We start from the raw sequence: 25,185 nt of genomic DNA on the forward strand, positions 1-25,185 counted from the left end.
CAACAGATGAGGAGAAAGCTAAGGTACTCAACAACTTTTCTGCTTCAGTCTTCACTGGCAACCTTTCTCCTCACACCTCCCGAGTCAGTGGGCCATTTGATGGGAATCAGGGGGCAGATGTCCTCCCACTGTAAGAGAATCATAGAATCATAGAATCATTAAGGTTGGAAAAGACCCTTAAGATCATTGAGTCCAACCGTTAACCTATCACTGCCAAGTCCATCACTATACCATGTCCTCGAGCACCACATCTATCCGTTCTTTAAATACCTCCAGGGATGGAGACTCAACCACTTCCCTGGCCAGCCTGTTCCAATGCTCGACCACCCTTTTGGTGAAGAAGTTTTTCCTAATATCTAACCTAAACTTCCCCTGGTGCAGCTTGAGGCCGTTTCCTCTTGTCCTATCACTTGTTACTAGGGAGAAGAGACCAACTCGCACCTGGCTACAACCTCCTTTCAGGTAGTTGTACAGAGCAATGATGTCTCCCCTCAGCCTCCTAAGATCAGGTTTGCGACAACCTGAGGAAAATGAACATCCATAAGTCTATGGGACCTGAGGAGATGCATCCCAGAGTCCTGAAGGAACTGGCTGATGTAGTTGCCAAGCCACTCTCCATGATATTTGAAAAGTCATGGCAGTCAGGTGAAGTCCCTGGTGACTGGAAAAAGGGAAACATTGCACCCATTTTTAAAAAGGGTCAAAAGGAGGACCCTGGGAACTACCAACCTGTCACCCTCACCTCTGTGCCTGGGAAGATCATGGAACAGATCCTCCTAGGGCACATGGAGAACAGGGAGGTGATTCTAGACAGCCAACATGGCTTCACCAAGGGCAAGTCTTGCGTGATCAACCTAGTGGCCTTCTATGATGGAGTGACTACATCAGCAGACAAGGGAAGAGCTACGGATGTCATCTATCTGGACTTCTGTAAAGCCTTTGACATGGTCCCCCACAATATCCTTCTCTCTAAATTGGAAGGATATGGATTTGATGGATGGACTATTTGGTGGATGAGGAATTGGCTGGATGGTCACATCCGGAGTGTAGTGGTCAACAGCTCAATGTCCAGATGGGGATCAGTGACAAGTGGTGTCCCTCAGGGGTCCATATTGGGACCAATACTGTTTAATATCTTCACCAATGGTATAGACATAGTGGGATCGAGTGTACCCTCAGCAAGTTTGCAGACAACACCAAGCTAAGCGGTGTGGTTGACATGCCTGAAGGACGGGATGCCATCCAGAGGGACCTGGACAAGCTCGAGAAGTGGACCATGTGAACCTCATGAAGTTCAACAAGGCCAAGTGCAAGGTCCTGCACCTGGGTCAGGGCAAACCCCAGTATCAGGCTGGGGGATGAAGGAATTGAGAGCAGCCCTGAGGAGAAGGGCTTGGGGGTACTGGTAAATGAAAAGCTGGACATGAGCCAACAATGTGCACTCGCAGCCCAGAAAGCCAACCATATCCTGGGCTGCATCAAAAGAAGTGTGGCCAGCAGGTTGAGGGAGGTGATTCTGCCCTCTACTCCACTCTGGTGAGACCCCACCTGAAGCACTGTGTCAAGCTCTGGAGTCCTCAGTACAGAAAAGACATGGTCCTGTTGGAGCAGGTCCACAGGAGGGGCACAAAATGATCAGAAGGATGGAACACCTCTCCTATGAGGAAAGGCTGAAAGAGTTGGGGTTGTTCAGCCTGGAGAAGAGAAGGCTGCGGGGAGACCTTATTGCGGCCTTTCAGTACTTAAAGGGAGCTTATAAGAAAGATGGGGACAGACTTTTTAGCAGGGCCTGTGGCAATAGGACAAGGGGCAATGGTTTTAAACTAAAAGAGGGTAGATTCAGACTAGATACAAGGAAGAAATTTATGATGAGGGTGGTGAAACACTGGAACAGGTTGCCCAGAGAGGTGGTAGATGCCCCATCCCTGGAAACATTCAAGGTCAAGTTGGATGGGGCTTTGAGCAACCTGATCTAGTTGAAGATGTGTTGGACTAGATGACCTTTAAAGGTCCCTTCCAACCCAGACTATTCTATGATTCTATGTCATGCTGTCTCCTCTGCCAAGATTTAGCTGAAGTGGCTGGAACAACTGTTAAAAAGTCCAGTAGGCAACATGGGATCAATGCAACTTCTGAAATAGGATCTTCAAGAGCGCTCACCACTGGCCCATCTTTATGCTAACAGAGTCAATGAAAGCATCACTACAGTAAGGCTAACTACCTGGCCCTGAAAGTCCTAAACACAATACATACCTTCCTAACCATGCCAATTCAAATACAACACAAGGTGTTGTAAGTTGAGCACATCTGAGCACATCACTGTGCTGTGGTGAAAAGGTTGTGTGTGACATGAGGGATTTTCAGGATTGACCAAACATATCTCAGAGGCAAAAAACCAAAGGTGTCATTTAATTATATACTCCAAAAGTTTGCATGTAAGGGGCTCTTCACAAACACCAATATAAACATGCTGCCCAAAAGCATCTATTTGTCCTTCAGGGTATTTTATCAACACAGCGTTAGCCCAAGTTATCCACACATAGTAACATCTCAAGAGTTAACCCAGGTGGCAGTGTACTCATTTTGCACAACAACACTGAGCTGCACACAGTGGCTGTATTCCCACTGCACAGGTATCCTGATGGACAGCAGTGACCAGCCTTCAAACTTTTTCTGTCAGTAGGCTTGTTAGCACCCTCTGGATCAAACAAAGGATTTTTTTTTTTTCCCCTGCATTGCAAGAGTGGAGTCAGAGGTCACACTCAAGGCAGCATTGCAGTAAGGACAAATCCTACATCTGCTAATAATTCAGTTCCACAAGTTCATTCAATGACAGTGCCTTGGAAGTGTCAGCCTTTCAAGTAATTTCTTAGCATCCACCCCTTCTTCCAACTTTTGCCCCATTTAGATGCTGAACTGTGAGTCACAACAACTTGAATACCAGAGAGGAAAGAAGGTTACTCTTAACTTTCACTGTAAACACATGTAGAGACAAAATAATGAACTCCTATCACTCAAACTCTGCTTTCAGTTCTGCCACTGAAAATTCGTAAAGATAAAAAAAATTTAGGATGGTATTAATTGAAAGTAATTTTTTTTCCATTTTGTTCCTTTTGCATTAAACACAGAGTTGCTCAATCAATCAAGTAGTCTGGGGGTAGCTGAGAGACTCAAGAACTCCATTTTGAGGAACTCCCTGAGAAAGACTGCCACGTGAAAAAGGGCGATGTTCTCCTTTGCTTCCAATCAAGTCTGGTGTTCAGATTTTGTTTTAGGTCTTCTATGTCTTGTAAGTCACCTTACTTCATAACCACTGGACCTGATGCTGATGGGGAAATCTCAGAGCTGAACATTTTAGAATCAACCCACTGGAAACACTTCATCAGTTGTTCACATTTCTGAGACTTTTAAATGCAAACAGAAGTCACCCAGCTGTTTTAATATAATATAGCCTTCACCTTTCAGAGCACCACCTTATTTATAGCACTTCACATGACTATTGGAATATCCATTACTGATTTTCTTTATTAAGATTTTATCAATTATCCTCTCCAAGCACAGAATTTGGCAGGCCAAATTGAGATTGTGAGATGGAACAGAGACTTGATATACTGGGTATCTTCTAAGTTATCTGAACGCATTATTGAAACATTGCAACCTCAGTTAGGTGGGATGCAACCCATCACTTGACCTGAAATCCGCATGAGATCACAACGTGGGTGCGGACTAGCTACGGGGGGAAGTGGAGTTTTTCCTAGTGCAAGGTCCTGCCCCTTTTTATCAAGTTACCTGATGACTATGAGAGCTATTTAATTGAAGTTCAACCCATTCCTCTGTGAGCTGCAGGGTGGGATAGAGCAGCATTCAGCATCCCACACTGCGAACTGACAAGGTACCCAGGCTGCTTCATGCTGTAGTAACTCTGAGAATTACTGTGGCAGGGAAGTTGATATACATATATTCATAGACAATTTTCATTGACCCAATGGGAGTCTCTTCCATCAGCACCAATTATTGACCAGGCCTCTCTAAAGCTGGGAAGAATTGTGTCACAGACAAAACCCAATAATAAATAGACTATGCAGCCAGATGTTGAAGGATAACATTGGCAGTAACCAGGAGAAAACAAAACCTTATTACAAAGGCAACTACTTTGCTCATTTTCCTTCTCAACTGAAATTCCCAAAACACGGTTTAAATGGAAGAAATTTCTTCTTCTCCAGAAGAATATTTTGTTTTTGAAAGCTGGTATTTTGGACAAACCCTGACAGCAAAGGAAAAGCTTTATCCAAATACCAGTCTATTGGAAAAATATCCCTTTCATTTTATTATTCTAGCCAAATGATACAAATGGCAGTACTGAGGCTAGGGGAGGAGATGGATCAATGTAATACATATCTTTTGCAGTGCAATTTTCTAAGAAAGACTCCCATGATTGAAGGGAGATTACACAGCAGCGTAGGTTTGCCAACAAACTCTAAGTAGTTATTTCACATCCATTTTCTTCCGTAAAGAAAACTTGGCAAAATACTTACCAGATAGGTTTTGAGCTTCACCTGAAGAACTTGGCTAGGGCACAGAAGACCTGCCCTGACAAAGACTTGGCATGCGGAACCCTGTAACTAGTGGTGTGGATAGAGAAGCAGGAAGGAGTCTATCTGGCATTTCAGGAAGAGCCCACTCTTAAGTTCTTAAGGCTGAAGATTTGAAAGCTATTCCTTTTACTTGTCAACGGCACATATTTAATCCAGCACTCAGGATGATCTACACAGAACCCTGTACGACCAATACAGTAGCCACCGAATATACCTGCACTTAATGTTTCTAACTAAACTGCAGCTTGTTTTTGCATCACAAATGATGGTTTCAAGACTGTGCTGCCTGCACTGTTGAGTAGAAGAACAGCTGCTATACTGCACAGCACATTGAGAGCAGACCATTGCAGATCACATTTGCTTCCTTCTTCGTTGTCCCAGCCAGACTAAACTTCTCATTCAAAATTATTTAAGTGGCTGAAGGACAAAGTGTTTTTTCTTCCTGAATACAGAATGGGTGTTTTGGGTTAGGTGACTTATTAGTTGAGAACATGGACTATTTTGACACCCACCACCACCACACACCCTCTAATTATTTCTATTACAGCAACAAATGTAAGAGTTTTTTTTAAAGCCAGCGTGCTTCTAAAGGTATAAAGCAAAGAGCAGCTTGCTTCATCTTCACATCAACATACCTCCTTTCCCCAACCTACTGAATGAGAGTAAGGGAAGTTCCTGGATCATCGGAGAAAGCCAACCTATATGATCCTCTTTCCCTAAACTTTTCCCTTGGGTAGGTAAGGCAGAGGAAGTAATATTTCTGCATTATTTACTGAAAATATCATGACTTATAATATGCAAAGGGAAATGATAAACCATTAAAATGATTTACCCCTAAACAGAGAAAAATCCTTTTCATTGAAGAAATCCGACTTGGTGCCATTCCATTTCTCCAGGTCAGTGTCAGGCCCTGAAGTCCAGCCCACCTCCATCTCTTCTGCCTTTATTAACACACACCCAGACAGGTTCTTTCCTGAGCTGTAATTCAGGCATGAGAAAAGCTCCTTCTGAACTTCTTCAAAACTAATGCATTACCCTTCTTCAAACCCGCCTCAAAACTCTCCTTTGCAGTGATGAGTAAAGGAAATTCAGAAGTGCTCAGGCTACTGATGTGCCCTGATGTGTGCAGACTCCTGTATCTGGTACTGACTGGTATTGGTTGCACCAACTCCCGACGCTTCCTTTTCTGGGGATATCAGTTTATTCTGCATTGATTCAGATTGTAAGTTCCCTAGGGCAAGAACTATGTTCTTGTTATATGTTCATATTGTGCTGAGCACCATTGTGTCACAAACAATGATGCAAAGAAATGCAGAAAATAAGGTTCTGATTAACAACAGTAACAACAGCTCTACCTATAGAAATCTGAAGCACTACGAGAAATTCCAGAAGTAGCAAGGGTTTTTCCAGGCTGGCAATGTTTAGCACCATCCATATTCACAACACAGTGGAAACATTCATTCTTACAGGAGAGCTGTCAAGAGAAGTAGTGTCATTTTGGGTCTAAACTAGGTGAAAAATGAGAACTTCCATGTGGCTCATGGGCTGCCTTAGTTTAGCTCAGCAGCTAAAAGTTTCTAAAATTGGATGTCAGGCTACACTTAGGTATCCCTTATATCACAGGCAATTCTGTCCTGTAGCAAAGACAAGATCTAAATGGTTTCTGACATATTGCTTCAGCCATCAAACTTTTATTTGCTGATTCATTCCATATTTTTACTACAGCAGCTTTCTAAGCATTGAAACAGCACTCATTTTTCATTTTATAAGACAGTAAAGTTATGATTTTGCCCTATGTTAGGCAAAACACTAATAAAAGGCTATTGAACTACTGCTGAAATACTTGATAGATCTCGAGCGCCCTGTTCATTCCAGTGAAGGGCCACTGCCATGGAATGGAGTAATTGTGTGTCTTCCTAGGGGAAGAAAACCTTTGCTTGTCTTATTGATTCTATCATGAGGTATTAAAAAAGTCCCTCTGATTAGTTCACACTGATAATAATCTTCACAATAGGTTGCTCATAATCTTGAATTTCTGCAGATGCCTCCCATATTAGCAGCAGAACACTCTAGAGGCCTTTTCCCCGCTAAATAACTGCCCTGGCTTAAGAAACAGAGGTAAGGCTACATGCTACCCAAGTAACATACTTTGGTCTCCCCTTGTAACTTCATGATGTTACTATGCAAGGCAAGAGTAACTTGACCAAAGCCAGTGAGGTGGATCACAAATGGTGGAGAACAATCTCAATTTAGCTCTGCCTAGCTAATAATGTACTGAATATAGAATTACCACCTTATATCCAACTGTGCCCTTATGTTGTGCATATTGAGAATATTCACTTGTTACAGAGTCACCAGCTTAAATAAGAGCAATCTCCAGGTCACTTTACCTTATGCTCTAAGTCCAAAGTTTGAGGATTAGAATGCATTATCCGTTTTCCCCTAATCCACAAGGCAGAAGCTTCATCAAGCACACACAAACATATAGGTTACAGGACACTAAAGACATCTGCTATCCTAAGAAAAGTGCAATTACAAAATTTCATGAGACATCTAACTGACAGGATTTTTAACCAAAGAAAGTGCCATTAATTTTATACACAATTGGACCAGAAAGGTCTTCAGGAGCAGTCTATCTATCCCAAAACAGGTCCCACTCATCTATCATCATTTGAGAACTGAACTTTATGTCAGGTATAACTTGAATGAAATCTTTTTGAGAACTCATAGTAAATTAAAAAAATAAAAAGAACAAAAACCCCACCAAAACAAAAAGTAGCAACAAACAATAACAAACACCAAAACCCAAATGTTAATGCAACAGATGAAAGCAAAAGAGCTACCTTCCACAGTTGATCTCCTAGCTAAGTAAGCTGAATTGTGCTCTCCAGCCATTGAGACAAGTCTTCAGCTAGTATAAATTCACATAACTTCGTGGGAGTCAATGGAAAGGCTCTGATTACTATCCCATGCGTAAGAATTACCAAAATGCAAAGTATTCAGCAATATTATTCATAAATCAAAACATGACTGCATGCACCCCTGCCCTGCATCTCAACTTCCCAGCCAATGCCCCTGTCTCTTCTCCTGGCCACACAAACATGCTTGGCCCTCAGAATCTCCTATCAAAGAACTAATAATCCTGCACTCATCAAAATGTTTTGGGGAGGGAAGGCTTTCAGCTGATTTCCTAATTATTTCTGCAAGCAAGTAAGACTGTGTTCTGGGAAATCCCCAATGAATTAAAACAAAGCTTGGAGGAAGAGGAACTGAAAATAAAAGCAGATTCTGAGAAATGCAAAAGCACCACAGGCTGAAACTTATGACAAACTCTCTGTGAAACAATGCCAACTGCCTTAGAGAAAGGGAGCTAAAAACAGCTAAAATGTTCCTCAGTGCAAGAAAGCTAGAACTAAAACAACATTTCTACCTTTAATCAGTCAAAAAGAATAAGCAAGATTCCCAAGAAACAGAAGCTTGAGCCTGATAAAAATAAAACCTATTTCTTTTCCTTACTAATCCATTTTTTTAAATGTATCTAGTCACTTTTGTGGTTTTGAGACTTTCTAGCTAACAGTTTGAAGACTTTTAATGCCTTTCCTGCTTCAGAAAAATGGAACAAAAATGTAAACTAAGATTCTCATTTAAGTTTATGATTCCAGGAGCTAAAATGTCAAGAAAAATAGTTACCAGTTACCAGGGAATTCAAATTGAAGTCAACAGAGCCTGCATTGCCTCAACATCAAGGCAAAGAATTGAGGCCAGGAGCTGTGTATCATGTCTTTTTAAGTGGAATCCCAGAGGACCAGAATCTGTTTTTCTCTCTTATCCCCTCAATTATTTGACAAAGAAAGTCTTTCCTTCAGCTGCACTAAATGAAAATGTATAGGCTGCTTTGCTAGTCCTCCCATGTCACAGCTTGCTAGCCCTACAAATTACTTTCTACAGATACAGATACAAGGGGAGAACTAAGCTCTGCAGAGCTCTTCTCTGAAAACAACTTTATCTGACACAGTCACAAGTCACCCCGTCCTCATTCCTGCAGCAGCAGAAGCTCTTCTCCATTCTGCCAGGCTGGTTGCTCTTTAGGAGACTGCACCCTTAACATCTCTCCCAGCCATCTTTTCAGCAGACACGGAAGACATTCCCTCTGTACGCCTGCCCATTGCTACTGTTCTGGTTTTGGAATGAACACATAGCGAGAAGTTAGCGCTGGTAAAAAGGCCAGACAAGGCTTTTACGAAGACTTCTTGCCTGACCTCAAGCGGGTGAGGCTTGCAAAGATTAATCCCCTGCTGCTACCTGACAGGGGTTCCTTCCTAATAACACCACCAGAATTTGGGCAGGAGAGTGTCAACTAGGCAGGACTTAACACAGAATCACACTGCCCCTTAAGCTCTGTGGCCTTAGTCTGAATCAGTCCAGACCCTATTAACTGGCCAGTTTTCAGTAAGCATGCATGGGTATTGGGGAAAAGTATTGAAGTTTTTCTGCTTTTTTCCAGAAAAAACAACATATAAACACATTCTTAATGATAGAGTGGGAAAAAATGCACATCTCTGCTCCACAACCTTCTCTGGTTATTTTCACTAATAAAAATTATCTCTCTTATTGGCAGGCATGTTTATGTTTTGTGTCTGTCTGTATTTCAAAGGGAAGGATTTTCTTTGACAACATACAAGAGAAGCAAACAGACTGACAAAACACATGGGTCACTAGGACCAATACTGACATAAGCCTTCAAAATAACTTTGTCTTCGGGTTGTTTTATCCTTTATACAGTAAATTTAGTTCTATTTTTCAAAAAGTGTCTTCAGGCAACTATACAAATCCCATTCCTTTAGTGTAATTGTACTAATTTTAATAACAAGCAGCTTGTAATCACTGAAATACCTTCTGACTAAAACTATTAAAGCATTTGACAGTGATGCATGCAAAACAGCATCCTGTGATTAGGTTGCATCATTAGTGGGAGATGTTTCACCTCATATGATGATTAAATCTTGACAGTTGGTATTACATTTACCATGGCTGTTTGATCATACACTCACACACATGACAGCAAATCTGCATTCATTCACATGAGGTCAGTGGTAGTCAGCACAGAAATTCTGTAAACAAGATAACAAGCAGCCTTGTATTTGTGCACGTGGAGCAGCTACAAAGAAAAAGAACCTGACTTGAAACTCATTAAAAGAGCCAAAAGCCTTGCTGCCCTGGCCATTTCTCTCAGTGCAAGCACCAGCTTAAAGAGCTTCTGCCCCTAACAGATCATTCTGAGCTCATGCCTGGCCTGCAGTTGTACCAATGCAGCTTGTCTGGGAAGCCACAGTAGGAACGCCACTTGGACATGGAAAAGAACTGACAGAAAAACTTCTGGGTCAGCCTCACAATCCATTTCACCCTTTTGTCTCATGAACAGTTGTACTGCCACAACTGAAGATGAACTTAAGCCTGAAGCCACTTAAGCTGGCAGAGCCACTGAGAAGTCCAGAACTACATGCCTTTCAGGAGCAGTGTATACATATAACTGATTTAAAGCAGCCATGAAAGCACATTCTTACTTAAAGCAATGGCACAGATGTGGGGACAATTTGTTCTGAGCATGTTGTCTTTGATATCCAATAAGCTGCAAACTGCCCTTTACATCTCCATAATGTCTGGCTATTCTACACATCTCTGTCAGTACAGCCAAATTACCAAGGCTGTGTGGTGGTGACATCCCGACTCAGCCAGAGAGAAACCTTTATTTAGGCACAGTTACACTGGCAGAAGATGAGTTTTAGCAGCATAGACTGCACTGGCAAAGCATAGAGTGAATGGAATTGGTTCAAAGCACATATTTGCATTTCTCTGAGCATACCAGTCTTGTCAAAGCACTTTTATTAAATTCCTTACTGCATGTAACTCCAGCAGGAGCAGGATTTTCCCCTCAAAACCATAAGCTGTGGCACAGGAACTGCTAAATTCATTCCCACTGGGAAGCAACTGTGATTTGAGTAGCCTTTTGTATCATATTTTGAGGAACTACCATACAGCCAAAAAGTTTCTACAAGCAGCTCCACTGCACATGCTGTCCCAAGACTGATGAGCTGTAATTCTGGCAGATGCAAAGCTGTTATCAACAGGTAGATCACAGATACATTCTGTTTATTTGCACTCAGGGGAAGCTTTCAGCTGTACGTATCACATCAGGAACTTTTTTTTTTTTTTCCCAGAAGTAATACCTTAGCAGAAGCATGCAGCTGACAGCGAACTAAAGGCAAATTTGGGTCTTACGGGTCTGATGTGAAGTGAAAAGTAACATGACCACAGCAAGCATCCCTGAATTAAAGGTATATCAAGATCCTGAGAAGACCACTATATAGGCAGGTTAGTCTCCTCAAACTCTTTGTCATCCTAAAGCAATTAATTCCAATTTAATTTGGTTTCAGCCAAGAGACAGCATTGAGCTAAAAGCATTTATTCAATTCAGACATTTACATTGAGTATGTTAAAGTGCAGGCAAACAATATTTACTCACCCAGACGGTCCTCCCTCCTCCTTTTCACTCTGTTTCTGGCACTCCTCTGTCCATTTTTTTTTTTTTTAAAGGAAAAGCAGATAGCCCGAGCAGAGTGAACCAGCTCACAAAAGGATCGGATGAGCACTAGAGCCAAAGCAATGGAAGCAGGCAGCGGGGGAGCACGGTGGAGATAAGTGGTTAGATTGCCTCAACCTTTGTCACTGCTCAGAGAGAAAGAATACTGTGTTCAACACTTAAGCTGCTCACTCACTGCTCAAGGGCCTTTTTGGCACTGAGCTGCAGCATTAAGCATCCAAGTTCCTCTAAAAATTCCATTTAAAAAAAATCTTTATTCCATCCTGATTCAACTTGATTTGCAGTTGTTCTTCTGCCTTTTCTCTATGCACGTAAATAAAATCAGCCAACATTTTATCCTCCAAGTCATTCAGCATTCAAGCTTCAATCCAGCCAAGGATATCCTTCTAAACTAGGAGTACAGTTTCTGTCTGTAATGAGGTCTCTTGAGTATTTTGTGTATTCTTGGAGTGTTTTGATGGATGGAAGCCAGAACACCCAGCATGTAGCAGGACTGAGCCTGACAACAATCGTTCCTCGGCAATGGCTCATTTTGCCCGGTCAGATGCCTGCACCTCAATGAAGACCGCCAAGCTTCATCGAGATGACTCACAGAAAAGATGGCCTATCCCATTCATTTTCAGTCCAGTACTAGTATCCAACACTCAAAGCCAAATAGTATTGAACACGAAATATTCAAAACATAGAACCAAAGTGCATTTTAGGTTGCAGAAACTTTCCCCTATAGTCAGAAAACAGCATAGCACCAGAGAACAGAGGGAAGAAAAAAAAAAAAACAACAAACCAATAACTGCTTCATGTTCTTGTGTAATAAGATTTTGGTTTGCCCTTTGCTTCTCTTTGCACAAGGGGTGATAGCAGATGGTACCATAATGATATTTCACTATTATTTCCAAGCACAGAAACTGTAGTTAAATTCTCAAGATAAATATCCAGGAGGTAGACAGGGAACTTAACCAAACCGGTGTTTTCACATGCTGTGGTTCCGTTGTAACCCTGAAATTCAGTCCAGATTCAATGAAATCCCTCAAAATCTGAGCCAAATTCCACAGGAATTTTTACTGAGTTTCAGATGAACCTTAGATTAATGTTTTTGGCTAGAAACCGTGGGAAATATGTTAACTTCATATGATCAAACCACAAAAAGGATGAAAATGAGCAGTTTAACCTGAGCTTTGTTTTGAAAGGTTTGGTTGAGTTCGAAAACAAAGCAAAGCCCACCTACTGGGAGTTCACATGATGCAAAACCAAAAGTGAAACCTACACAAAGTCCCTGAGAAATGGAACAGCTCCTACTTCCCTTTAAGTGTTCTTAAGTGGAAATTATAGTCCTGTGTACTCTGTTTTCTATGCTTCTTTTTCCAAGTTTATACATGAAAACTCAGATCTACGTCAAACATCTACCCCTCTGCTGACAGATGATGGTGAACAAACATTGGTTTGGGTTTGTGTATTTTTTGCTTGTGTGTTTTGTTTGTTTTTTTTTTAATGTGAAAAAGAAAACACTGCAAGTGTTTGTTTTGCAATCGAGTGCTTGTTTTTGTCAAATTTAAGTTAAAAATTGAATACAGGGACTCACCAAGCCAATCTTACCATAATCAGTATTTCTGATTATAAGTAAAGACAGAAAACAGTTACCTGGTTCCCACCGCTTGTACACACAATCTGCAACACAAGCAAAATAACATGGATACTCGTGTTATATAGGGTGCTACATATCCTACACTCGTGACATAGCGAAGTGCCACATTTAGAGGTGGCATAGACTTCTGCATTTAAAAGAATAGCCCTCCAATACAGACTGTGAGGGGGTCCCTTGCCCAAGCTATCAATCAGGTGACAGTTTGATCATCATCATGTTTGACAACATCCAAGTCTCAGAAATGAGCTGCATTAATTCATTCTTGCTTCTGGCATATAGTCTTATAGCTGATATAAATATTGATATAAACAAGAAGATCAGTTCAAAAGATGTGACGCACTGTTTGTATATTCCCGAGAGTACATGTGTGCAGTAAAAGAGGGGAGAGAGAGTTAAACCTCTTATTGAGTCAGAAAGTTCTTAATACATACAGAAAGTGACAGATGACATTCCAGTGAAATATCTAGATTTCCCAGGAGGTGTCACAGTCATCAGATGCCAGAAGTGAACAGGTCTGCAGAAAAAGGACTGAACATGAGTGGAACCTCTGGAAAATTTCTGAAAGACAGGACTACAAAGCAACTATTCTGCACCAGGAAACAGCCTTCTCTCAGAAATCTAACTAGACTACAGCTAGGCCATCAGCTTCCAGGGATGTAGGGCCAGGAAGCACATGCAACACAACAGCCAAATACAGGAGGGACACTTTTTAGGTGTTATCCTGGTGTAAGCAGATAAAACTTGCTTTTTATTTCTTTGCATTTTTTTTTTCAGTGGGCTTTGTACACTTTGAAGAAATGCTTTTAATTTGTATTTGATCTAGTTTGAATTAAGATCATTGCAAGGTCATTGGTAACATCAAAACATTATGCAAAGGTAAGGCCTTGAACTATGTCTGTGAGCTAGGCTGGCTGAAAGCTCCTGAAATGCAGCACTTCAGAACAGCCAAGGAATAACAGGACACGGCATCATGCCAACTGCATAGCCTTGGTGGGTAGCTAGTATTGCTGGAGGTGGACTAAGAAGAAATGCTTCCATAGAGGCCAGAGGTCTCTGGCATCTAACCAAGTCTTCGGGGATATGCTGAAATCCTGAGGCCCAAAGGAATTTTTGACAGTATACAGTCTGCTGCATGGAGAGTGCCTCAGGAGCTAAACACCTCCTTGGCTGCGATTCCAGTACAGGTTGGGCTGTCCCTGCCTGTTTGAAGCATTTCAAATGCTTCCTCAACATCATGTGATGTCAGATGATAGCAAAGATCATCTTAAAATTTAGATGCCAAGGGTGCCTCGGGACTCTCACAAGTTCCTACAGAGATCCAGGCTGAGAGCCAGAGGTCCCCTGGGACCTATATCTGTAACGGAACAAACCAGCACTCAAAATCTCATCTCCTTCTCAAACATGACCGCTCCACTTCGTGCACCTTCTTGGCCATTTCAATGTACTGAGCGCAGTATGCTCTGAAATCCTGTTACAATGAGGTTTAGTGAAAAAGCACATTTCAAATGCACATCCATTAGGAGTTATACATGATGTCTCCTTTTGCAATATATTTACTTGGCTCTGTAAATATCTAGTGCCCAAGAGTAACCCTCGGCTAATAATAAAAGCAACTGATACAGCCAGTACACTCAAGTTTACTGACAAGAGGCTGGAACAGTCTGATGCTGTGGAAAAACAGAAACCAGGCACCAGCTATTGCAGTACTTCCCGCTTCAGAGCCACTTGCTGCCACACAGTATCTTTCACTCAGCAGTCACTTCGGGGGTATTATAAATACAATTTGTCAGAAAGACCCCGTGCTCCTTTCATACCTTAAGGAATTATTTAGAGACCCATTATGTTTCAAATCTCCAAGTCAAAATTTGCAGAGACCTTTCAGACAGAATGACATACGATAGAAGTCCATTTAAATGGTGTTACCAAAATCTGAGGAGTTAAAAGCTCTTCCTGACACTGAATAATTTTTAAAGCACTCAGGAGACTTTGCAGCTCCTTCTGACTGTGTCATTAAATACCATCATTTAATAGACTGTGCTCCCATAGACACACTGTAAATACAGTATAGCCCATCAGCTTAATCACCTGAGTAGCTGTGCCCTCCCAACCCAGAAAACAAAACCACCTACCCAAACCTAACCCTTCTGGGCTGGGAGGGCTTCATATTCCTGGTGTCAGGGGAATTTTGACATGATACTAACTTTACCTAAAGACACACACAGAGACCAAGAACCTGTGTAAGTAATCCAAAAGCTTGCCTGACCAGCTGAGCTAGCAGCAGTCCAAATTAATTTTTTTCTTGTTTTACTCCTACATTATGGCTGTGTTTTGATATTTGCCATTGCTCCAAAGGACAAGGTTTGCTCATTATCAACGATCAGTAATGCTAAAGACACTTTCCCCAGTAGCACCAGACTGGGCAGAGTGCAAGATCTGTGACAGTTCCTCAGCTAATTGCCAAATCCCATCTATAGACAATCCTAATGCAAAAACATCCAGCCTTTTATGTCCTTCCAAAGGGACTGACATGGCTTTTTCCAGGTAGCTGCTCGGGACCTCTCGTGTCTATTTCACAAGCAGCTCCATTTCTGCTGGATACCACCCACTTCATGATATGTATAATACTAGTAAGGCAAGCAGTATTGTTGGGGATTGGTTTGGGAGAGTGCAAGCATTTCTTTGTATTTCTAAACCAGTGGGAAGGGAAACAACGGCTTCCTTTCACCTAGTACGAAAATTTTCAGAAGCTGGGTAAAGAGAGCTGGAAGAGTGCTTCTGTTCCAGCTCGTGGCTGTGAAGTCTCAAAAGAGTAACATGAAGTCCTTCAGCCCATAAATATCCCACTCAATATCTGAATTAGCTGGAAAAAATGTGAGAAGTGCACTCACTGGTTTTATACTACTTAGCACAGAACGACAAGATGAAAATGAAGACTGGGAGATTAATACTCAAAGGCAGCACCACCAACAACCACTTTTGCTGTCAGGAAAACCGAAGTTTTTCTATTCTCTCTCACTGAGAATTTAAAGCAAGTTCATCGTAAGTGGAGTCAAATGGGATCTATGTGCAAACCATGCAGTAACTGCACCTCAGCTCTTAGCTTGCTTGCGGTAAATTCAAAATAAAGAAATTGGTGCTTAAAAGGAAACGAGTGCTAACAGTTCCATTTGGGATGCATCCTGAGAACTTTGTACCATATTTTTCCACAGTTTGTTTTTCAGGGGGTTTTTTTGTTTGTTTTTTTTGTTTTTTTGAGGCAGCTAATCTTACAATATCCCATCATGTTCTTCCCCCATCCTACAGCAACAAAGGTTCCTGCTGGTAGGGTGACATGAAGAAAACTTCTCTAAAAGATCTGTTAGTTTTGGGTGCTTTTTTTTTTTTTTGCCTAAGGTGGATCTGAGGGGATCCTGGGAAGGATAGCCCTGCAGTCACCAATCTGCATGTGAAATGAGAGCACCTGCAATCAATTCTCAGCAAATTTAACCCCACTAACAAAGCTCCTGATCCACAAAACAGGAAGAATACCACACAGATTTCCCATCCTTTGTCTCATCTTGTCTACCAAAAATGCTATATTGTTGAAGCACACCATCTTCTTCTCTGTCCTTGAAGAGCTTTGGCCACAGTGGGGACGCCCGGGACCAGGCGCTCCACAACAGAAATTCTGAAAAATGCCACCTCCCCAACCAAGTCTGAAGGACACAGGAATGAAGAAATACAAAAAGCATCTCTAGAAAAGTCTAAGCCTACTACTGAGGATAATGACAGACATGGAGCCACACAAAACTGAGAAAAGGAAACGGAATCTCCAAAAATTACTAATAACTATGTTTCCTTTTGAGATTAATCAGCCATGGGAAGCAACGGATATCACAGGAAAATGGGTTGGGCCCCCCCCCCCCCCCCCCATCCGGTAAGAAGAGAGCTGCCCTGTTTCTGTGGCAATGGACAGACAGTGCTCTTCTGTTTCAGCCCCTAGTGTGACATAGCTCTGCTTCACAATTTTTTCCCATTATTTCTCCATTTTCTTATGGATGGAGGCAAATTTCTTCTCACTCTTTAGTTGTCCAAGTGACCTTGTGCTACATGCAGACGGCCTTTTTTATGGAGAAACAAAGGAAAAAGAGTTCTCCATGTGGTTTTTTTTTTCTACTGAATGGCCTTTCTATTCACCAGTTCATCTCAGCAATCATATGAGGCACATGGGAGTCTGTCTGATCATCTTCCTTCTTTAAGCATGCTTGGTCAAAGCTTGCAGCTTCAGTTCTAGCCTGTGAGAACTTCCAATAACACTCTTTAAATTAGCAGTTCTTTCAGGCTGCAGCTCTCAAGCAGGCCAGTACATCTGCATCAGTGACAGCCAACTACTGCTCCCAGGCCACTCCAGTGACATTTCTTTTGCATCACAGTTGACTCTCAAGGTCAAATGACATGGTAGCTTTGACACTATAGTGATATTTCACTTCATCTGTCTCTCAGGGTTAGGTTGTTCTTGGCTGAGCACCACAGACAGAGGAGCCTGCTTGCCTCCCTCTGCTTGGTTCTGCTGTGAGCATCTGTCATGAATGGGTGATTTAGAATGCCTAAGGAATCACCAACAAAGGTATCAGCAAAAGTGGTTTTAGTATGTTGTAAAAGTGCAACTTAAGAAAGTACACTCTATTAATTAATGCATGGAAGAATCATACAAAGGAAAACGGAGTTACACACGAGTTAGAATGATTCACAGAGAGCTCAGAGATACAAAGAGTAAGGAAGACCCTTCTGTTGAGTCACAAGGTTCAGAGTAGACCCCCCTTGCTTTCTAAACTCCTCATGGAGCTTAGGTGCAGCTAGGTCCAATCTTGGACAATGGTTTATGTCTAAGAGATTGTACATGCAAAATTTATATAATGTTTCATTAGCATCAATTCAGCATGCAATCAAAGTTGCCAAGACAAAAATCAAAGTTACTATACTACAAAGTCATGCTCAGTATCAGTCGCTTACCAAAGATCTGTCATTGGTAAAAGGTCTCTCTGCCTCAAGGAACAACCTTGAGAGGTGTCCCAGCTCCAGAGGAGATCACTGCCATGCAGCCACGCTGCCTAGCAGGGACACCTCAAAGAAGGCTCACTTAGGCTGTCATATTTATAGGATAAAGCGGTTGGCTTGTAGTCAAATTACATGCCATAGAAAAGATATGCATGAGACTCCTTGCACCAACAACTTACTTCGTTCCTTGATAAATGAGTCTTGGAAAAGCCACCTGTGTCAATTGCATGATCGGTGTTCCAAGCTCATATGCATTGTTGCTCACTGTGTCACTCTGCTCCTTTGTGGGTTTTCAGAGAACAGATTGAAACTAGAGGAGTTCACAGCCTGGCTGCAGCTCAGGCCTTTACCTCTTCTGGAGCCTGCACCAAACCACCCCCAGTCTGCTCAAGGGGTTGAGCACATCTGTCACAGCATCCACAGCAGGGAGCACTTCCCTGTACCTTGCTGCAAGCAGTGAAGTTGGGTGCCCCTCTAACTCCTTGTGGCCCAGTGTATCTGACTGGAAGCTAGCCAAGGAGCCAGCAATTGTGCAATGATGGGGAAGGTACTTCTGTATAAGGACAAATGGTGTGCAGAGGAGAAATGGTGGCTGAGACTGAAGTTCACTTTTGCTCTGCTATTGCTGCAGTAGCATAACAACACAGTGCCTTTCTCACTTAGGCAGGACCGAATACGCACTGTTCTGTCCAGTTTATCATTAGGCTATGCTAGTGCCCTCCTATATTACAGATTACTACCTCCTCCTTTTAGGATCTATGCTATTAAATTCTCAGGACAGAGACAGAGTTCTTGCATGACCTTATAATCAAAAGCTGTGTTATTTTCTCTAATGGTCACATACAAACTAGCCAGTTACATTCATTCATTTTTTGGCCATGGCCAATTTCTCATAAACTATTCTATTGTGAGTAATTCTGCCTAACAATCTATTTCCTTGCTTGATTTAAACCCAGCATTTTCAGGTTTGATTCAAGACCTTTTGCTTTCTGAAAATGTCTAGCCTGCAGAGAGCAGGTCTATAGGTATCCCTGGCTTTTTAGGTCAGTTTTCTTATGTGGAAGAGCAGAAACAGCATCATTACAAATCTGATGGATAAAATACAGCCTGTCAAGCTGAACAAAATCCATCTTCCATGTTTGTTTCCATTTAGACTCCTCTCTTAAACCCACCATTCAGCATCCCTGACATGAACAGCTGAAGTTCCTCATCTGTATTCCCTAAATGGTGCCCTCTTTTACCACGTCTTTCTTTATCGCAATAAACCGTGACGAATCTGTTACCACATGAGCTCCTTTACACTGTCTAACTCCACTTACTCCCAGAGCTTTTTCCATTTTTCAGGCTGCAGAGTCATCAGGTTGAAGGACTTGCCTCCCAGCAATATGCTTCTGTGGTAAGCAATCCACTCCCGGAGAAGGTTACATTATGCTGTGTAGCAGAGAATAAATTCCCTCCTGCTTGTCACAGTTTTTCAGGTTGTCACTAAAACAAAGTGAAAGTGACCCCACTAGCATCAGTAAGAACTGTATTACTGATATCTATAGGAAACAGTTTTCTCCCAGATTTTTGTTTGAAGAACAACAGCTGAAACACAGCATGACATTTAAAGTCTCCGTTCCTCCCACTGTGGGCCTGCAACTTGAGTACGGATTCACTTCAAAGTCTTAATTCACTCTCTTCCCACACCTGGCAGCACAACCCTCCCATAAAGCCGTCACCTCTACTAAAGCTGGCCACAACCCAGAGGAATGCTTGGGGTATGCTATTTTGTAAAACTAAGTTATTTCATATCCTAAATGACAGACAATACGCACCCTTTGTATAGCTTTAACAGTACAAGCTTAACCATATACAAAGATAAAGCAGTACTGCCTGATAGCACAAAACCAATTAAACCATAGAACTTTTTCACTTGGATTTTAGGAGAAGAAACTTATGGCAATATAAGATACATTTTTATCTTTGTGCCTAAAGCTATTCTCAAAATGCTAATGGAAACAGCAGCAGGGATGAGGAAATCAGAAATAATTATACCCCCGGAGAAGTTATGGGGAAAGTAAATCTGCTTACAGTTTCAAAAGTAGGCATCCTGCTGTCTAGAAAGATTGCTGTTTATCTACTAAGGGGCATTAACACAGATTTCTCGGTTATATCTGATGGGAACAGCTAGATTAATAAACAATAGCATTTTATCTTTTGGTTAAGGCACCACAAGCTTTAGGAAAGATCGCATAGGATGAAGAATGAATGATTTTCCCTTCCATTACGCTCTTGATCTGATGGGTCTCTCACTTACTCCACCTGAGCATAGAATGCTGTCACAGCATCTTTCAAATCCGTTCCTCTGCTCTGTAGCCATTCCTGAACATCACAGACACAACCACACACAAGCTGCACTGAGCTACTGGGACTGTGGCCTCTATAACTTGTGTTACACAAGTTCACCCTTACCAGCCCTCCAGGCAGTGAGACTAACCACCAGGGAAAATGGGATTTCACCTTGACCATTTATTTTTGTTTCACACTGATGACTCAAATCTTTGTGAGCTATCTCTTTTCAACAGGACACACATTCCTGTTAGGAAGGGAACTTAACTGATGAAGGAGAGGAAGCGGCTGCCATTAAACACCTTTCCTTTCTGTCACCATGGGATTAACAGTCACATGCCCAGCTGTGTGCATGCCCAGTGCCTGCTTCCCATTTTCTCTCCAGTGGTTTCTTGCTAGCTTTTTCTATTTGCATTTCAAGAGCTTTCTTCAGTGTCAGGGGGAGCAGGTTTTCCTGCCAAGAACTATGACAAGGAGAGAGAAAGAGGGAAGAAACCAAAACATTCAGCTGTAGTAACAAAAGCATAGGTCAGTGTCTTCTCTGAACCATCACATTGAGTTATTCAATATAGACAGAAACTTGACAAGGTTGATTGTTGCTTAATTTTTTTCATACGAAGCATATGAAACTGCTACACAAATTGGCCCCAAATAATCTCTTATGTAAATAGATGCACTTCAGTAAGTTAAAATAGCAGAGAGCCATGCTGAGTAAAGCTAAATATACATGCTGCCTTTCAGTTAATATGTCTCTTCTTTATTCAGAAGAATAAAATGTTCCCCAAAAAGCTTCTTCAGCTTCCTCCAAGAGAAAACAACAGCTTTCCAGAGAAGAGCTTTTTCAGCCCAAAGTGATACTCAGGCACCATCTCATGGAACACAATACCTTACAAGTATGTTAAATGGTTTCTCTGGAGACTAGGGACTAAATATGCAATGAATTCTGACCACCCCATCTAGAATAGAAGTATGTTGAGGTACAAATTCAACAGTGGCAGATGCAGATGCGGCACCAGCTGTTTAGAGCAAGGGCTGCCACATCTTATGCCAGCAGTGAAGCTGGTCTGCAGCCAGTTTGTTGAGACAGGCAGTTTCCTGCTTTCTGCTGCACTGGACAATGCAGAGTCTGCACATTCTGGTTGCCACATTTATTACCATGGGCTAGGAACAAAGCTTTTCTCAGTACAGACACCTGTGGACAAAGGAGGATGGCAGAAATGCTATGTGGATTTCTGCAAAGATATGGAACTACTTGGCTTGGAAGAGCGAAGTCCTTTCTCTTTCTTCCACCAGTCTGCACTGGATTTCCTCATAATTCACAGTCACAGGAAGATCAGGTTGTAGCGTTTGTAATGCATTTAGAAAGCAGAGTCTCGCCCCTCCCTCCTCTGAACTTGCCTATCTGAAGGCAAAAAGCCAAAAAGCCAAAACTGCTCATCTTCAAGACCTCAGTTCCTCTTCTTTGGGGACCAGTCTGGACAGGTGCTCAACACTTCCGTTCCCACTGAAGAACAAGGGGATCAGCCCCTCCACACCAGACAGCCACAGCCTATGGAGTACGGCTGGTCCTTTGCACAAATGGCTTTCTTCCATGTACAAAACCTCAGTCACACTTATCTACCTTAATTATGTTTCCTATAATCAGCTAATAGGTGAGAACACAAAAAGGCTAAGACACACATCATCAGTGCTATATGAGCAATAACAGTCCACTTGTGTCTCACATCAGTTCAGAGGAATCAAAAGCATTAATCATTTAACATAAAAGCTGAGTTTTAATTTGCTCGATAATGAAAAACAGACCATCTTTGCAGCCCCTGACAAGGAGGCAGATTCTGAAATGGGCTTTTCATACCAAATATTCTTACTTCACAGTGTTCATCTGTGGGCAGCAGATACTGGCACAACCCCAGTCACAAACAGATCCTCACTGCCCAAGTCCTGAAGGGCTACATTGAGACACCAGAGACAATGGGAAGTAAAGGAGGGCCTGACAACCGAGGATGGTGCTTTGGTCCTTGACACACAACGAAGAGCAGTACACTGAAATATCATGAGCAGTGTATGCACTCTGTTCTGAAAATAGCTCTCTGGAAACAACAGCACGCACCATGGACAGAGTAGGTGAGATGCTTTACATAAAGCTCTGCCTGTACCTCTCAAGCCCAACCTACAGTACCTCTGGGATTAGCCTTAACAAGCACACAAGTCAGTGCTGTGCTGAGCCCCACCTTGCTTTTAATTTGTCAGAGGATGTGAGGAGGCCTCAGAGCTCCAGGCAAGAGAAGCTAAAGAGAAAACGTTTGACCACTAGCTTTATTACCACCACTGCTTGCACAGTAGCCTCATCTTTCACATCAGTTTATGTAGCTTAAACACATGTGGGTCCCTTCCACTTTCATTTTGACTCAGTCACTTTAGACTGCTAGAGCTGATTTGAAGTAATTGTAAAATGCATTCTGAAAATCTGTGACAGGCTGTTTGGATGGTAATACTGTGAAACAGTTCAGTGGCAGACAAGGGGGGCTGCAAGGCACCTATGCACTTCCACAGCATGATGTAGAAGCACTACACATACACACACAATGGAGAACCTCTGTTTGCTTTTGCAACATGAGGTATCTGGGAAAGCATCCTGGACACAAACATGTAATTTAAAGTCCAGACCAAAAACTGGGAAAGGAAGAATATTCACCTTATTGAAGGCACTGTGATTTGGACAAGTGACATCTTTCCCGCTCTACGGAAGTACTGCAAGGATTAGCCATTGCTTAGATAATTATGTTTAAGAACAGTCCTAAAAAGAAGTTGCACTGCATGCAGAACAAAAAAACGAAGTGTATACATAACACCATAAAAAAAAAAATAACTTGCTACAATTCAAAACTGAAAGAAAAAAATCAATAAGGACACAAATGGCTTCTGGCTACACCACAACAGTCACCTCAGCATCTTCTGAAGCTTTAATTGTATTTTGGTTCATAACCTTCAGTACAACTCAGTAATATATAAATAAATAATAGCAGATGACCACATCTGTCCCTTTGTAAACACAAGAGAAAACCATCTATACAGCACTTTACCTATTATTTCAATAAAATGTTTTGACAAAAAAATGCGTGAAGAAAGGTCATTTAAAAAACAAAGTCAAACCACAGCATTTGAAAACTGAATACACTTCTATTTGGCTGAAGTAATTTCTTTTTTCCATGCCTGAAATATTTGTTCTGCAATTTGAAAATGTCTCCATTTAAATCTGCTGTACAATTCCATGTGTGCATGCACTATGTAGACACTCCCCCCCCATTTGCTAGAACAGGCATACACTCACCCACATGGCAATGCACTGTCATGCAGCAGGTGGGCATAGCCACACTCACACAGTATCAGCTATATTCTCTGTTGCAGGCGAATAAAGCAAAGGTCAATTGTTTTCTCTAACAGCAGTCCATTTTATCAGTTAGCACAGAATCTTCCTTTACAAGGCTTCTCTTTTGAAAGCTCATTTCATTCAATACCATTCTAGTTGCTGCTGCTTTTTCAGCTGGGTCTCCTTTTATTTGATCCATTATACACGAAAATAAATTTATGTAATCCAAAACTGATCTGTTTCAATACCACTAATTTGTTTCTCTCTCACTAAAGAATCCACAGATCCAGCTTACTCCCTTTCCTCTGATATGAGGAAAGTCTTTCCTCTTCTAGTACTCTAACCTTTGAAATGCACGCTAGCAACACACTGTTTTTTCTAGGGTTTAATATGCTGAGTCTTTTTGTACTAAGATAGCATAATACCTCTTCTCTTCCACTCCAAATGGCAGAACAGAATAGTAGCAAATGACAAAACCTGATGATTAAAATCACTTTGAAGTAGTACAAAATAACTTCTCAAATTCCACTACCACATGCAATACTACCCTATCCTCTTTTTTTGCTAAGAATGATCTGGTTCATTAAAGGGACCCAGAATATGGAATTCCATCTGTCCTGCCCATTCACAGCAATCCTGTCAAAGTTTTTTTTCTCGAGTGACTAATATTGTTGTGCTCTTTAGCTTTGGATAGTCATTATGTGGTACCTTCCAAGAAATGGCCGGAAAGCATTGCACTGTAACCTCCTTAAATCTAACCCTCTTTGTGGTGTTTCAAGGTGAGAGCTCAACACCTGAAACAGTGAAAAGAGCATGACATTTCTATCTTGGCCATTTTGTTCCAGGTCTGTCGTTTTGGTGTTATGAAGGTCCTTGAGGTTTAAAAGCAGCGTACTGAAGAAACGATCTTCCAAGAGAGATTGTTCTCACCTTAGTCTCAGAATAGCTGTTTACACCTGAGCAAGGAGACTGTGAAATGGTGTTCAAATAGACATACTTTGCATAGAGAAAAAAACACCATCCCAGGTAAAGTAAGAAGAGAATCAGGTGTGTGAATCAGAAAGCACTCTGAAAAACTAATTGCCAGCACCACATCACTTAGTCTTCAGTTCCTTTTGAACTGATCTGCACACAGACTGCATTCATTTCTGAATTGCCTCAAGCCTCAGAACAGCCACACTTTAAGATTACATTTGGCCCCAAAAATGGCATGTTGAATTCACAAAAAAAGGCTTTTTCCATCCAAGCACTATGCAACTTCACTGATGTATTATCAGCATCCTGAAGTAAAACTCTTTCAGAAAACTAGGAAATAAAGTGTTTCCTGAGTTGTATGCCCTGTATATGTCAATTTTAGCCAAATATACATGCTTTTGAGCATAAAATAGGCTTTTAAAAGTTAAAAAAGGGCTCTGCTCAGAAATTTATGCTTCATATGAACTTCCATTCTCAGCAGTTGGGTTTGACGTCTACAAAGCAATCTCAGAGGACTGAGCCACAAATGAAGTAGAGGGCTTTTAGATACGCAACTTCCTCACTGACAGTCATGCTTTTGTGCCTTACTGAGCATCATACCTTGTAAGCCAGGGTTTCAAAACTGAAAAAAAAA

The 25,185-nt window shown here is 41.7% G+C and overlaps 1 protein-coding gene across 15 annotated transcripts in view; it reads right to left on the bottom strand.

The window, feature by feature from the left end:
- RASGEF1B (RasGEF domain family member 1B) overlaps nt 1–25,185 on the bottom strand; it is a 220,412-nt gene that overhangs the window by 52,583 nt on the left and 142,644 nt on the right. The window contains exon 1 of one of the 15 annotated variants that reach the window (XM_087737314.1): nt 11,119–11,222. The exons of 13 other annotated variants lie outside the window; for them this stretch is intronic. The gene's annotated coding sequence lies outside the window, so the exon portion shown is untranslated. Of the gene's footprint in view, nt 1–11,118; nt 11,223–25,185 lie in introns of those variants that run through there. One more of the 15 variants, XM_087737311.1, reaches the window with a different exon arrangement.

This window comes from Nipponia nippon, unplaced genomic scaffold (genome assembly GCF_047370975.1).
Source record: "Nipponia nippon isolate SJK-2023a ecotype South Korea unplaced genomic scaffold, ASM4737097v1 scaffold_6, whole genome shotgun sequence".
NCBI lineage: Eukaryota > Metazoa > Chordata > Aves > Pelecaniformes > Threskiornithidae > Nipponia > Nipponia nippon.